We start from the raw sequence: 12166 nt of genomic DNA on the forward strand, positions 1-12166 counted from the left end.
TACTGCAAACTCTGTATACATATTGCACTCTTGCACATATAGTTGACTTGGCTGCTACTTAATAACGGCACCATTTAAGAGCCCTTTAAATTATTATACCATTTATTTAGTTTATATTCATACTACAATGATTACTATGTACACACACATATATAAATATCATAATACCATCATTACTACCATTAATAAACTTAATTATCATATAATTATCATATTACCCAATTGCCAGTCTATTGTTTATTACCTTTCTGCATATGTCTTTGCTAAATGTGGGTAACTCTCGCCAGTGTGGGGAAGCAATAAAAAAGGCCAACAGAATGTTGGGTTATATCTCTAGGTGTGTGGAGTTTAAGTCAAGGGAGGTGATGATACACTTATATAATTCCTTGGTAAGACACCACCTAGAATACTGTGTGCAGGTTTGGTCACCATACCTCAAGAAGGACATTGCTGCCTTAGAAAAGGTGCAACGAAGAGCTACGAGAATGATTCCTGGTCTTAGAGGAATGTCTTATGAGGAGAGGTTAGCGGAACTGAATCTGTTTAGCCTTGAGCAAAGGAGACTAAGGGGGGATATGATTCAGGTCTATAAGATTCTAACGGGTCTGGATGCTCTTCAGCCAAATGACTATTTCAATATTAGTCTAAATACTAGAACTCGTGGCCATAAGTGGAAATTAGCGGGAGAAAAATTTGAGGAAGCACTTCTTTACACAGCGTGTAGTTAGAGTATGGAATAGTCTTCCTGCTAGTGTAGCGGAAGCTAAAACCCTGGGTTCCTTTAAATCAGAGCTAGATAAAATTTTAACAACTCTGAGCTATTAGTTAAGTTCTCCCCAAACGAGCTTGATGGGCCGAATGGCCTCCTCTCGTTTGTAAATTTCTTATGTTCTTATGTTCTTTGTAATGTCATGTAAAAGCACCACCAAGGCAAATTCCTTGTATGGAAACATATCTGGATTCCGATTCTACATCCTTCATCAGGACTAGAAAACTTCCATCCAGCGTTGCATTTCACTTTGACGCTGTCGCTTTTGAAACACTTTTCTGTGATCTAGCTCTTGTTTTGGTCGCCGACTATCATCCAACAAAAGGTTCATTTCAGCTCTCCTAATCTGACATAAACCACACTCACAAACACTTTCGGGTTACTGTGTCACCGGGAAGGGATGGACTCCAGTCGGGATGGGTTTCCAGCATTTCCTATCCTGGCTGTTCTCTTTAGGGACAAACACAGGAATGGAGTCTAGTGATCACACCGGAACTTGACTTACCTGAACGGAGATGTATGGAGCAGACTCTCATATGCGCAGGGATGCTCTGGAATGCAAGGTCTTTACGCCCCACCGCTGGAAGCTACGCCATCCGACGCCATTTCGTCAACTCTTCCACTTTTGCTCTTGTCTTTTCCAATCCAGAAAAGAGAAGAAACGTATACCGGTCCTGAAGACCGAAGAGAGACCCGAGTCGATATGGGGCTGCCGCTTAGCGGGTCGCCGTTAGCCGGGCCTCCGTGACGCCCCCGCGCAGAGTAGAATGCCCAGGGGCGTCGCAGCCACCGGCGTCCTCCCTGTCCTCCTGTCCTCTCAAAAAACAGCAATCATTTAAACAAACATGAGGGAAAATTCAAAAGGCAAAGATGAAGTCATGCCTTACCTCAGCACAGCTGCCCACCGCACAAACGACAGCGTGTCACCTTACTTTAAAAAAAAAGAAAAAAGGCGGGAAATTGGGGCCGCGCACGGACAGGGCCCCTCCCTCACACCACATGCGGCTAATTAGTTGGCCATCCAGAGGCACTCAGTCTATTAGTCACCCATTCAGTCAGTCAGTTCTGCCTTTCAACAACAGGGGGCAATAGAGGTGCACCGTTCCCGGAAGCACTGCAATACCGGGTCGATGCCTGGAGCAGATGGGGCAAGCCCCACTTCCGGCTCCCTGTTCCAAAAATCCGTTTAATATGTGGTCCCCTCCATGGGGGACGTATCAAAATAACCTTTTCATACCAAAACAAAATGTAAATCAGCTCAAATACATGAATAATAAATATTATGCTTGTACTACTTACATTAACACATAATCACAATCTATAAGGCTGAAACATTCCCACACTATGCAAATCATGCCAACACAGTACAATAAGACTTTCAAAGATAATATTAAACAAACACCCACAGAGTGTTCCAAAGTGCATTTTGCAATGTCTATACTTTGAATGTCAAATTACAAACTTCACATAAATCTAAAGTACACTAAGATTAAGATGAGTTTGTTACCAAACCAAATATATAAGAAATAATTTATTTGCCAGGAATTAAGTTTATGATATTGAATGAAATGTGTGAGCATGCCCCAGTTAGTGAAAGTGTGTCCCCTACCCCAAGACTCCAGAGGGTTAAAAAGGAACACATCCGCAGACTTCCAAGCTCTGCACTAGGGCTGAACGATATTCTGTTTTGACATCGACATCGCGATGTGCGCGTGAGCGATAGTCACATCGCCGGAACATACGATGTGAAGGGTAGAAGCCCATTGTGTATTAAGAGAACGGTAGCACACAGTAAACACGAGTTTGTTGTATGGCTTGTTGCTGGGGTGACATGCACGTTCCGCGTGCCTGCACAGTGATTGGTTCGCTGTGTCGCTGCTCACCGCTCACAGCCAACATTCACTGCTAAAAATGCGCGACGAAGAGGATCCGCCGCAAAAAAATGATTTCGTACCAAAAAGAAAGTCGAAATCATCTATTTGGGACTATTTCGGCTACAAAAAGGAGGATGTTGACCAAAAAGAGGTACCTTGCATGGAGTGTCATAAAGTTGTGGCCACAAAACATGGAAACACCACCAATTTGTCTGATCACTTAAAACGGCACCACAAAGCTCTTTACAACGAATACAAAGCCAAATCTGGATGTCAACCAAAACAAACAAATGTTTGTGATGCCTTTGCCAGTGTGACACCTTACCAGAAAGGCTCTCAATGACAGAAAGAAATAACAGACGCAATAACGTTTCATATCGCTAAACATATGTTGCCATTAAATACCGTCGCCAAAGAGGGATTTAAGAAAATGATCCGAACGCTTGACAGGCGGTATGTTATACCATCCCGCACATATTTTTCCCAAGTTGCGATAAAAGAGCTGTATGAAAAATGCAAATCTAAGATTGAAGCAGAACTGTCGCACGTGGAATACTATGCAACTACAACAGACTTGTGGTCCAGCAGGACAACGGAGCCCTACATGAGTCTGACGGTCCATTTCATCGCAGAGGACTTCGAGCTAAAAAGTCGCTGTTTGCAGACGGCATTTTTCCCGGAAAGTCATACAGCCGAGAATGTCGCAGAGGCCCTGAGAGAAGCGGTGTCCGCTTGGGGCTTAGATGAGACACGTCAAGTCTGTATAACAACAGATAATGCAGCGAACATGGTGAAAGCTGCCGATCTGAACAAGTGGACCAGGCTACAGTGCTTCGGCCACAGACTGCATCTTGCAGTTGGTGAGTAATGACCATGATCTTTATCCAAAATAAAAATACATTTTTACTCAGCTGTTTTACTTAATAACCTGTCCTGAACCTGACAAAACTTGTAAAATGAATTTGTTGCATGTGTGTACGTAGAGCTTTAAAACGTAAGAAAAAATACAGACACTAAACATTTAATTTTAAACAAAAAATAGTTTTATGAGCACATTTGAGGAGCTCTTTTCCAAAATGCGATAACTCCATTTCAATAGTTTTCAGGGAAATTAATTGTTTTACCTAGACCCACACATTTTGTGAATATTCAATTTATCCTGTTAAAATGTTTTTTGCTTAGTCTGAACATGTTGAATAATGATTATTAAATCAAACAACTATATTGTTGTTGAAAAATTCAAAGTAAATTTTTTTTCTTTTCAAAACGCTATAAATCCATCCATTTTTCCCAAAAATTGATGGTTGTCTTTTTTTAAAAGTCTTTTGTCTTTTATTTTTCATGTTCGCAGTTATTAATAAACAATTAAAATGTCTCATTGCAATATTTTACATATTCCTAATCATTACTTTTGCTGGTTCTTTGTCACAGCTTTTAGGGGCCGTGTACATGAACGCGTCCTGCATCAGCACCGAAAACTTAGAGAGAGAGAGAGAGAGAGAGAGAGAGAGAGAGAGAGAGAGAGAGAGAGAGAGAGAGTATATTAATAAGATTTTTTTACTTATTTTGAGGAATTATAGCCTAATGAACAAACATCTGTTAGGAGCGCAGCCACGTTGGATCGCGAGAACGTTCACTAGGCTAAAATTAAGTTCGGTGCTTATTGGGGTTTGGAAAGAAACTGCATCTTGCAGTACATTTTAAACAAGGAAATTATTATTGGCGTTTATCGCGTTTCGGAAAAGAGCTCTTCATTTATTGTTTGAAATAAAACAGTGTGCTTCAATAATTAAAGTTCGCAATGTTTTGTTTGTTTTCTCCGCTTAGAAAATGCAGTGAAAAAGGATGGCCGCAATGATCGTGCTACAGGAGTCTGCAAGAAGCTGGTGAGCCACTTCTCTCACAGCTGGAAGGCCAGCGATGCCCTGGCAAAAGTCCAGAAGGAACTCAATCTACCATCACATTGTCTCATCTCAGAATGCCAAACAAGATGGGGTTCCAGACAGATGATGATCAGCAGGATATTAGAGCAGCAGCAGGCTTTAACTCAGGTCCTGTCTGCAGACAAGAAGCTGCGGCATCTAATTCCAACCTGGCAAGATATAGATGTGCTGGAGTCTGTAAGCAAGTCACTGGGCCCAATGCTGGATTTCACTGATGCACTTTCAGGCGATGAATACGTCAGTGTCTCCTTTGTAAAGCCAGTTCTTCAGCTCTTCAACACTTCACTACTGGAAATGCGAGAGGAAGACACAGACCTGACCAAGAACATAAAGATGAAGATGCTGGACTACCTCAATGAGAAATACGAAGATGATGATACTCAGAAGCTGCTAGATATGGCATATTTTTTGGACCCCCGGTTCAAGATAGACTTCATCAGTGCAGACAAGAAGACCCAAGTTAAGGCCAGAGTGGTATCACAGATGATGGAATGCCAGGAGAAATCAAGCTGCAGCACTGACGTGGAGCCCAACGTTACCAGTGCACCCCAGGCAAAGAAAGCAAAGAAGTCATTGGGAAGCTTCTTTAAACAGAGAGAAACTGAAGCAAAGGGTGATTCCTCTCTGACCCTAAAGGATGCTTTGGAAGCAGAGCTAAACACTTACCTGCTAACACCTCCAATAGACAAAGAGGAGGATCCACTTGCATGGTGGAAAGTACACAAACTAAGCTTTCCTCATCTCGCCAGACTTGCCCGCAAAAACCTGTGTATTCCTGCGACAAGCTCGCCGTCAGAGAGACTTTTCAGTACTAGTGGCAACATCGTCACTTGCCAACGAACCTGTCTCAAGCCTGCAAAGGTTGATAGTAGAGGTCGACCGATATGGGTTTTTCAATAGCCGATGCCGATGACGATATTTAGGAGTCAGGGTCAGCCGATGGCCGATATATGCTGCCGATATTTTTTGGCCGAAAATTGGACGTTTTCCCCTCTATTTGCATGATAAAATATCACATTAATAATAACAAACGATACACAAAATTTCTCAACTTAGCATTTACTGAATACTGACTTGTGTAAATTTAAATATAAACTTAAATAACAAAAACACAATACAACTTATAAACAACTTAAACTTATAAACAATAAAGATAGCAGCATCAGAATCTCTTTAGCAGCAAACTCATTCTTCAGCTCCCAAGCTCACCAGTCTGCTGCAGATATTGCACCTGGCTTTTCCTGGTGTTGGCTTTGTGAAATGCTGCCATACAGGATTAGATTTTTGTTCAGCCATCAGACAGCAATTACTAAAACAGAAGAATAAATGCAAGGTTAGAATTTTTATTATAGTACCTTCATCTTCAATTCATTCTACAATTCCAGTATTCCATGCACATTAAAACAATTACACTCTAATACATTTTGAAGAAAAAAAAAACACTAAGTGCATCATGGTATGATGAGTAGTGTACACTAACATGTTGTTTCTGTTGTTAGCAGACAGATAGCTTAAAGCCAAATTCACAATCAGAATCTAGTGATCCCGGAAAATAAAATAACTGTCGTATTGCATAGCCTTGTATGCAAGGACAACATAAGCCCCTAGTGATTGTGACGTTGTCTACGTATAAGCCCGTATAAAGGACAGACATGTTTAATGAGGAAACTAACTGCACTTTTTATCTAGACGTCTGACAAATTGTTTGAATCTCCGGTCTCAAATGAAAAAAAGTTGCACAGAAGGACCATTGTCAGCATCAGCTCAAGTAAATGGTAACCAGGCTTTCGAACAAACACTTTTCTCCGCCATGCATTGTTCTTAGCAGCTCTGTGTCTCCCGAGGACGGCGCTGTCTGTGATCAGGGCAGAGTAGCGCAACTCTCACACACGCTGCAGTATTTGAGAGCTGCCTGCTCCGCCCCACACACTCACAGAGTGAAACTCTCCGACACAAGAAAAAAAACATAACTGATAACATCGGGCTGATACGGTAATAATTAAAATGTTAACAACTAAAATGATTTTTAACGATTAAAAAACGTCTGTGAGCCCACCAATAAGCGCACAAAACGAACTCTATTAGAATCAATGATCCTTAATGTTACCTGTAAGCTACAGTTGGTTGAAGGCTCATTATCATTACCCCAGTTCCCAATAGCGTAATTCGCGTTTTCTTTTAAAGCAACATTTCATAGCAAACTACTTAAATAAACAGGTCATTGAAAGATCAGAATTTAAGCCTTACCGTTTTATCCCAGGACTCTTCCAAAACTTCTGGCTGTGGCCCTGCACAAGGCAGCATGGGTCACGTGTTCCACAGCAACAATAACACTGGGCTGCCCGCAGACGTGCCTGTCTGAAAATCGGCGTAGTGCACTCGGATATCGGCCGATGCGGATACATTAAAAATGCTAAATATCGGCCCGATATATCGGTCGACCTCTAGTTGATAGACTTGTATTCTTAGCTAAAAACCTTGAGTTAGCAAAGCAAATAAAAAAATATATATTTAAGTTATGTTATGAACCAATCAGGGGGGTTGGTGTTGCAAAGCTGCTGTTTAAATGTGTTCAGCTTTTCTGTTTACAGGAATATGTTCTCTAATCTGTTTAGAAGATTTAATACAAAATATATAAAAATTTTATTTCATTTTGTTTATTTCATATATTTAGCCATGATTATGATGACCAACACCAACACTGTTTTACTTTGGCACTTTGGCTAAGAAAAGTTGACTTAAAAGATTGTGAACCAAAATGCTTATAAGTTGTTTTATAAAAAATATATTTATTTTAAGTTATATTGTTGTAAATCAATCAGGGGGGTTGGTGTAAAGCTGCTGTTTTATTTAAAAATGTGTTCTGCTTTTGTGTTTACAGAAATGTTCGAATTTTGGAATAAAATATTAAGTAACCTTTTTGTCACTTGTAATGAAGCTTGCTTATTAGTGAAATTATTAATATGTAATTATTGGTAATTATTGACTTTAGCCTGGATTGATGGCTCTCAATATCGCAATATATATCGTTTGGAAAAAAATATCGCAATGTAATTTTTTTCCAATATCGTGCAGCCCTACTCTGCACAAGGGTCGGGCTAAAACGGCATCATACACCTTCCCAAAACACATAAAATCAGTAAGCTTGGGAATGAAATAGGTTAATCGCACAATAAACAGCACAACAGATCAAATAAAATGCTAATAAATGTTAATAATGTTAATATTGATGAATAAGTGCTACAGTGATCAACCAAAACAGTGCTCAATAAAATCTTTACGTGCCATTAAATAAAATCCATACCAAATAAAACACACACACAGAAAAACAAAGCACACTTACCTAAAACCCGAAGTGTCCTCTGTGTGCTTCAGGAAAGTGCATCACGTGAACCCTGTAGGATGGAGTGTCACCACCTAGACGTACCGGGGCAGCTTTCGCCTAGGATCAAGGCAGTTGGATGGATGTCAACTTACCTCTGGGGGTAGGTCGTTTAGATAGATGGCTGCTTCCTTCTGGGGGCTGGGGGTTTGGGTGAATGTCAGCTTACTTCTGTGATCAGGGTCTTTGGGTGGAAGTGAGCTTACCTCTGGGGTCAGGGGGTTGAGTTGAAAGCAGCTTGCCTCTGGGGTTGGAACATTTGGGTGGATGTGATCTTACATGAGGGGCCTGCATTTTTGGGTGGACAGCAGTTTGCCTCTGAGATCGTCTGCCGCCGCCCCCCAACTTTCACAGCCAGGACCCCCTCCCTTCCCTAAGGTAGAATAATTCAGACATCCCAACCTGCAAAAACTCAGTTCAGTGAGGTGCCCCCAACCGCCCGACAAGGAGTGAGATGTAACTCCAACAAACTTGATTTCACAGTTTAATTTCTTCATTAATTTCCTCTAGTCAGCACACTAAATTACGAAGGTCAATATTATGTATTATTTTGATAATAATATAAGTAGATTATTTTACCATTTATGCAAATTCCTTAATTATATTCCATTGCTACTTTACAAAAGTCTACAAGGAGTCTTTCATGACAGCATTGGCAACTAACCAAGTGTCTAACTAGTGTAGACCTGAATAATACAGCACATGAAATGACACTTGTTAAACTCACCTCAAAATGCATTTTACAGTCGTTTAAACCGTCATGAGCAATGCTGAAATCACTGTTGCTAACAGTACAGCACGCAACACTGTCATTATTTTCATCCTTATTAAACATGGATACACTTTCTGAAGTGAAATGCGTTTTATACTTCCGTTTTTTGGGGCACTCTCCCTCTGTCATGATGCTCCACTGAACCGATAACTTCGGTCCTCGAGAAGTTAAATAGAAGCCCGCCCACATTGAAATCTGATTGGCTTATTTTGCTAAGTAAACCAATCAGGATGCTGTCTGTCTAGCACGGGCTACAGGCACACACGCAGGGATCCACACATATATGTACGTTCTCTCTTTCTCTCTCTCTCGCTCATTCCGTCATACGCGCGTGTCTCTCGAGTGCGCGATGCACACACTACTGTCTCGCATGCATGCTCTTGTTTACTTCCTCTTCTTTCCGGGATATTTTATTCAATTTGCGGGTATCAGGGAGTCGCTGTCAATATGTGGGAGACTCCCGGAACTTCCGGGAGAGTCGGGATGTCTGGATAACTGCTTATTTGTACTATAATGATAGCTGTTAATTTTCAGGGAGCTGTGATGATATTCGAAATTGTGCAGGGTTATATAAGTACTGTGAAGCTGTCGTTATCCAGTTAAATGTTTAAAAATATGTATTATTTTATCATATTTTATGTATACTTTAAGCTTATTCACAGGTCTCTCCTGCATTCATCTTACCGTCCGTCCATGCCTACTTCAATGTAAAATCAGACAGATTGCTTAACTTGCAGCTGTCCAATTACGCGTACATATTTTATTGCTGCAGATAATTAAGGTAGGTAATACAACGCTGAAGGTTAGATGTATAGTACGATTACATATGTACAACATGTGGTCATTTCAGTCAGACAAACGTTTAAAATGGAAAACCAGCTTTCCGTTTTTACCGGCAATTTCCATAGCACGTCTTAGTCGAAGTACTACACTGCCATCTATTGGACAAGTCAGGTTACTGAATCGTGAAATGTGTCTACTAAAATGGATAATATCTTCAGTCATGTTTTCTTTTAGGACCACTACAAGAGGATTATCAGTATGAAGGTTTATCAATAAAAATAATTTATTAAACTAAATATTACAGGGCTCTCCCTGAAAATAAGACGCTCTTAGCTTCCAAAGGCAAGGACACATTCTAGTGATTTTCCAGGAGACTGGACCTAACTAACCTGGGGCCTTATTAAAAAAAACAATCAATCAATTCATGTTGAAGCTCACAAGGTGTGGAGAACAAGAAACACAAGTAAGGGAGAAAGGCAAGGTGCAAAGCATACACAAGCAGTGTAACGACATATCAGTTACAATGTATGATTAAAAATACATCATTTCTCACAGTATGAATAGTGGCCCGTTGCTCCTACTATAGCCTCACTCCTCCAGGGTCATGGGTTCAATCTGCACCCCTGCTGTAATAAACAGTGACATTATTACAGTAACATACTGTTTAAAATAGTACAATACTGTAGAAAAAATGCTTTCTGGGCAATATTTATGAGAACCTTGTCGATAAAATACTGTAATGTACTGTAATTCTGTACATGAACTGGAAAAAAATAAACTGTAGAATTTACTCAGATTGAATGATGTAACAATTTGCACTCACTTTTTTGGGTTGACTTTATACCCAATTCTAAGAAACATTTTAAATAAATAAAGCTATAGTCTACCCACTGTCACAGTACTATCCTATAAGATTTACTCAAATCAATATTTCAATATTAATATTAATTAATTTCAATATTAACATTAATTAATATTTCAAATCAATATTTGTACTCACTCGTTTGGGTAAATTGGGATATTACTTTTTATGAGTAAAGTAAACCCAAGTTTAGCAAATAACATACCTAATGTATTTAAAGGGCCCTTTTCAGCATTCAACGCAAAGTGGTACCAGGTTTGAAACAAGGGTCTTTGCCAGCATGGCCTGATACAGTTTTCTGTCCCTTTGGGAGTAAAGGTCTTTGCTCAAGAGCTCATTAATATGGCTATTCTGCCAAGACTGGGCTTTTCTGCAGCTGTGGTATATTTCACCCACCGTCATGAAGGAAACTCTCCCAAATACTGACCTTGCAAGATGTTCTCTGTTGAGATAAAAAAAAAAATGGAATAGCTGTGATTGCTCATGTAATGCTTTTTTGGGGTGATGTATTTGTTAATGTAAGGCCATTTTGATTACCCACACTTGGCCTTGTAGCCTTATATTTGCAGAAAAGAGCCTGAGCTGTATGTATATGTATATTTGCATAGCATGACATGGTACTGCCTTTGATTTAGTAGATTTTTAATTTACTGTTATGATGTTGAATAGGACATGTAGCGGCGGCACTCTGGCTCCGTTTCACTCTTCTGTATCACCTATAGAAGTTAGTTCAACAACAAGCATTTGAAACGCGAGTAAGTCCAGGTTCTTTTCTTTTAAAAAAAAAATGTTTAATTAAAATTTAGATTAACATGGCATGACTCGGTCAAAAACTGTGCTGCTTCCAGCTTATCTAACTCCCCAACCACGTAAGCATGTAGTTACCGTGTGCCAGAAGCCCAAAATACCAAAAGCGCATTAGAATTTCACATTTGTACATTCTATGCCTTTAGCATAACAATATATGAATTTTTATGAGTCTATTTTTTTAACAACAAAAAAAAAATATATATATATATACCTTCCTTTTTAACCCCCTTTTACCAGTACCAATAAACTAGCCTTTAATTGGCTCTTACATTATCCAGCCCCTAATTGGTTAGGTGGGAGAACTAAGCAATTACAAACTTAACACTAATCAGTAAGAGCTAAACTAACTTTAACGCCCATGAATAAACATTTTGTTCTTTTCATCACTCGGATGAAGCTTCTTCTAAAAGACATAACTTGTTAACAGGTCTTTCCAGAATGCTGCTTCGAGTCTTTACTTTCAATCTTCGGACTGTTCCACTCGAGTCTGGCAACGTCTCGACTACCCTCCCCATAAGCCAGGAGTTGCGAGGAGAAGAACTGTCTACCAGCAACACAAGATCTCCTACCATGAAGTTTCTTCTCGGCTTCAGCCACTTCTGGCGCTCTTGAAGAAGTGGAAGATATTCACGAGTCCACCTGGTCCAGAACAAATCCGCAAGCTACTGAACCTGCCTCCATCTTCTTCTGGTGTACGCATCATCTTTGTTGAAGACACCTGGAGGCATGAGGGGCTGTGACTTTAGCAACAACAGGTGGCTGGGTGTTAAAGCCTCAACATCATTTATATCATCCGAGACACTTGTGAGTGGTCTGCAATTGATGATGCTTTTGATTTCACACATTATCGTATGAAGACAATCTTCATTCGGAACTTGTTCCTTCAAAAGAGTGCTGAGAATTCGCCGTACTGTTCAAATTTGTTTCTCCCAGACCCCACCCTGATGTGAAGCTGCTGGGCTGTTAAAGAT

The 12166-nt window shown here is 40.1% G+C and overlaps 1 long non-coding RNA gene and 1 pseudogene across 1 annotated transcript; both read right to left on the bottom strand.

Moving 5' to 3' along the window:
* Nucleotides 1-1858: 1858 nt before the first annotated feature.
* On the bottom strand, nucleotides 1859-2091 carry LOC140585604 (U2 spliceosomal RNA; annotated as a pseudogene).
* Nucleotides 2092-5629: 3538 nt separating this feature from the next.
* On the bottom strand, nucleotides 5630-7988 carry LOC140585594 (uncharacterized). Its single transcript, XR_011987538.1, has 2 exons — nucleotides 6834-7988; nucleotides 5630-5895 (listed from the first exon to the last, which is right to left on the bottom strand). It is a non-coding gene; the product is annotated as an uncharacterized lncRNA (long non-coding RNA).
* Nucleotides 7989-12166: the final 4178 nt, after the last annotated feature.

The sequence above is a fragment of the Paramormyrops kingsleyae genome, unplaced genomic scaffold (genome assembly GCF_048594095.1).
Source record: "Paramormyrops kingsleyae isolate MSU_618 unplaced genomic scaffold, PKINGS_0.4 ups33, whole genome shotgun sequence".
NCBI lineage: Eukaryota > Metazoa > Chordata > Actinopteri > Osteoglossiformes > Mormyridae > Paramormyrops > Paramormyrops kingsleyae.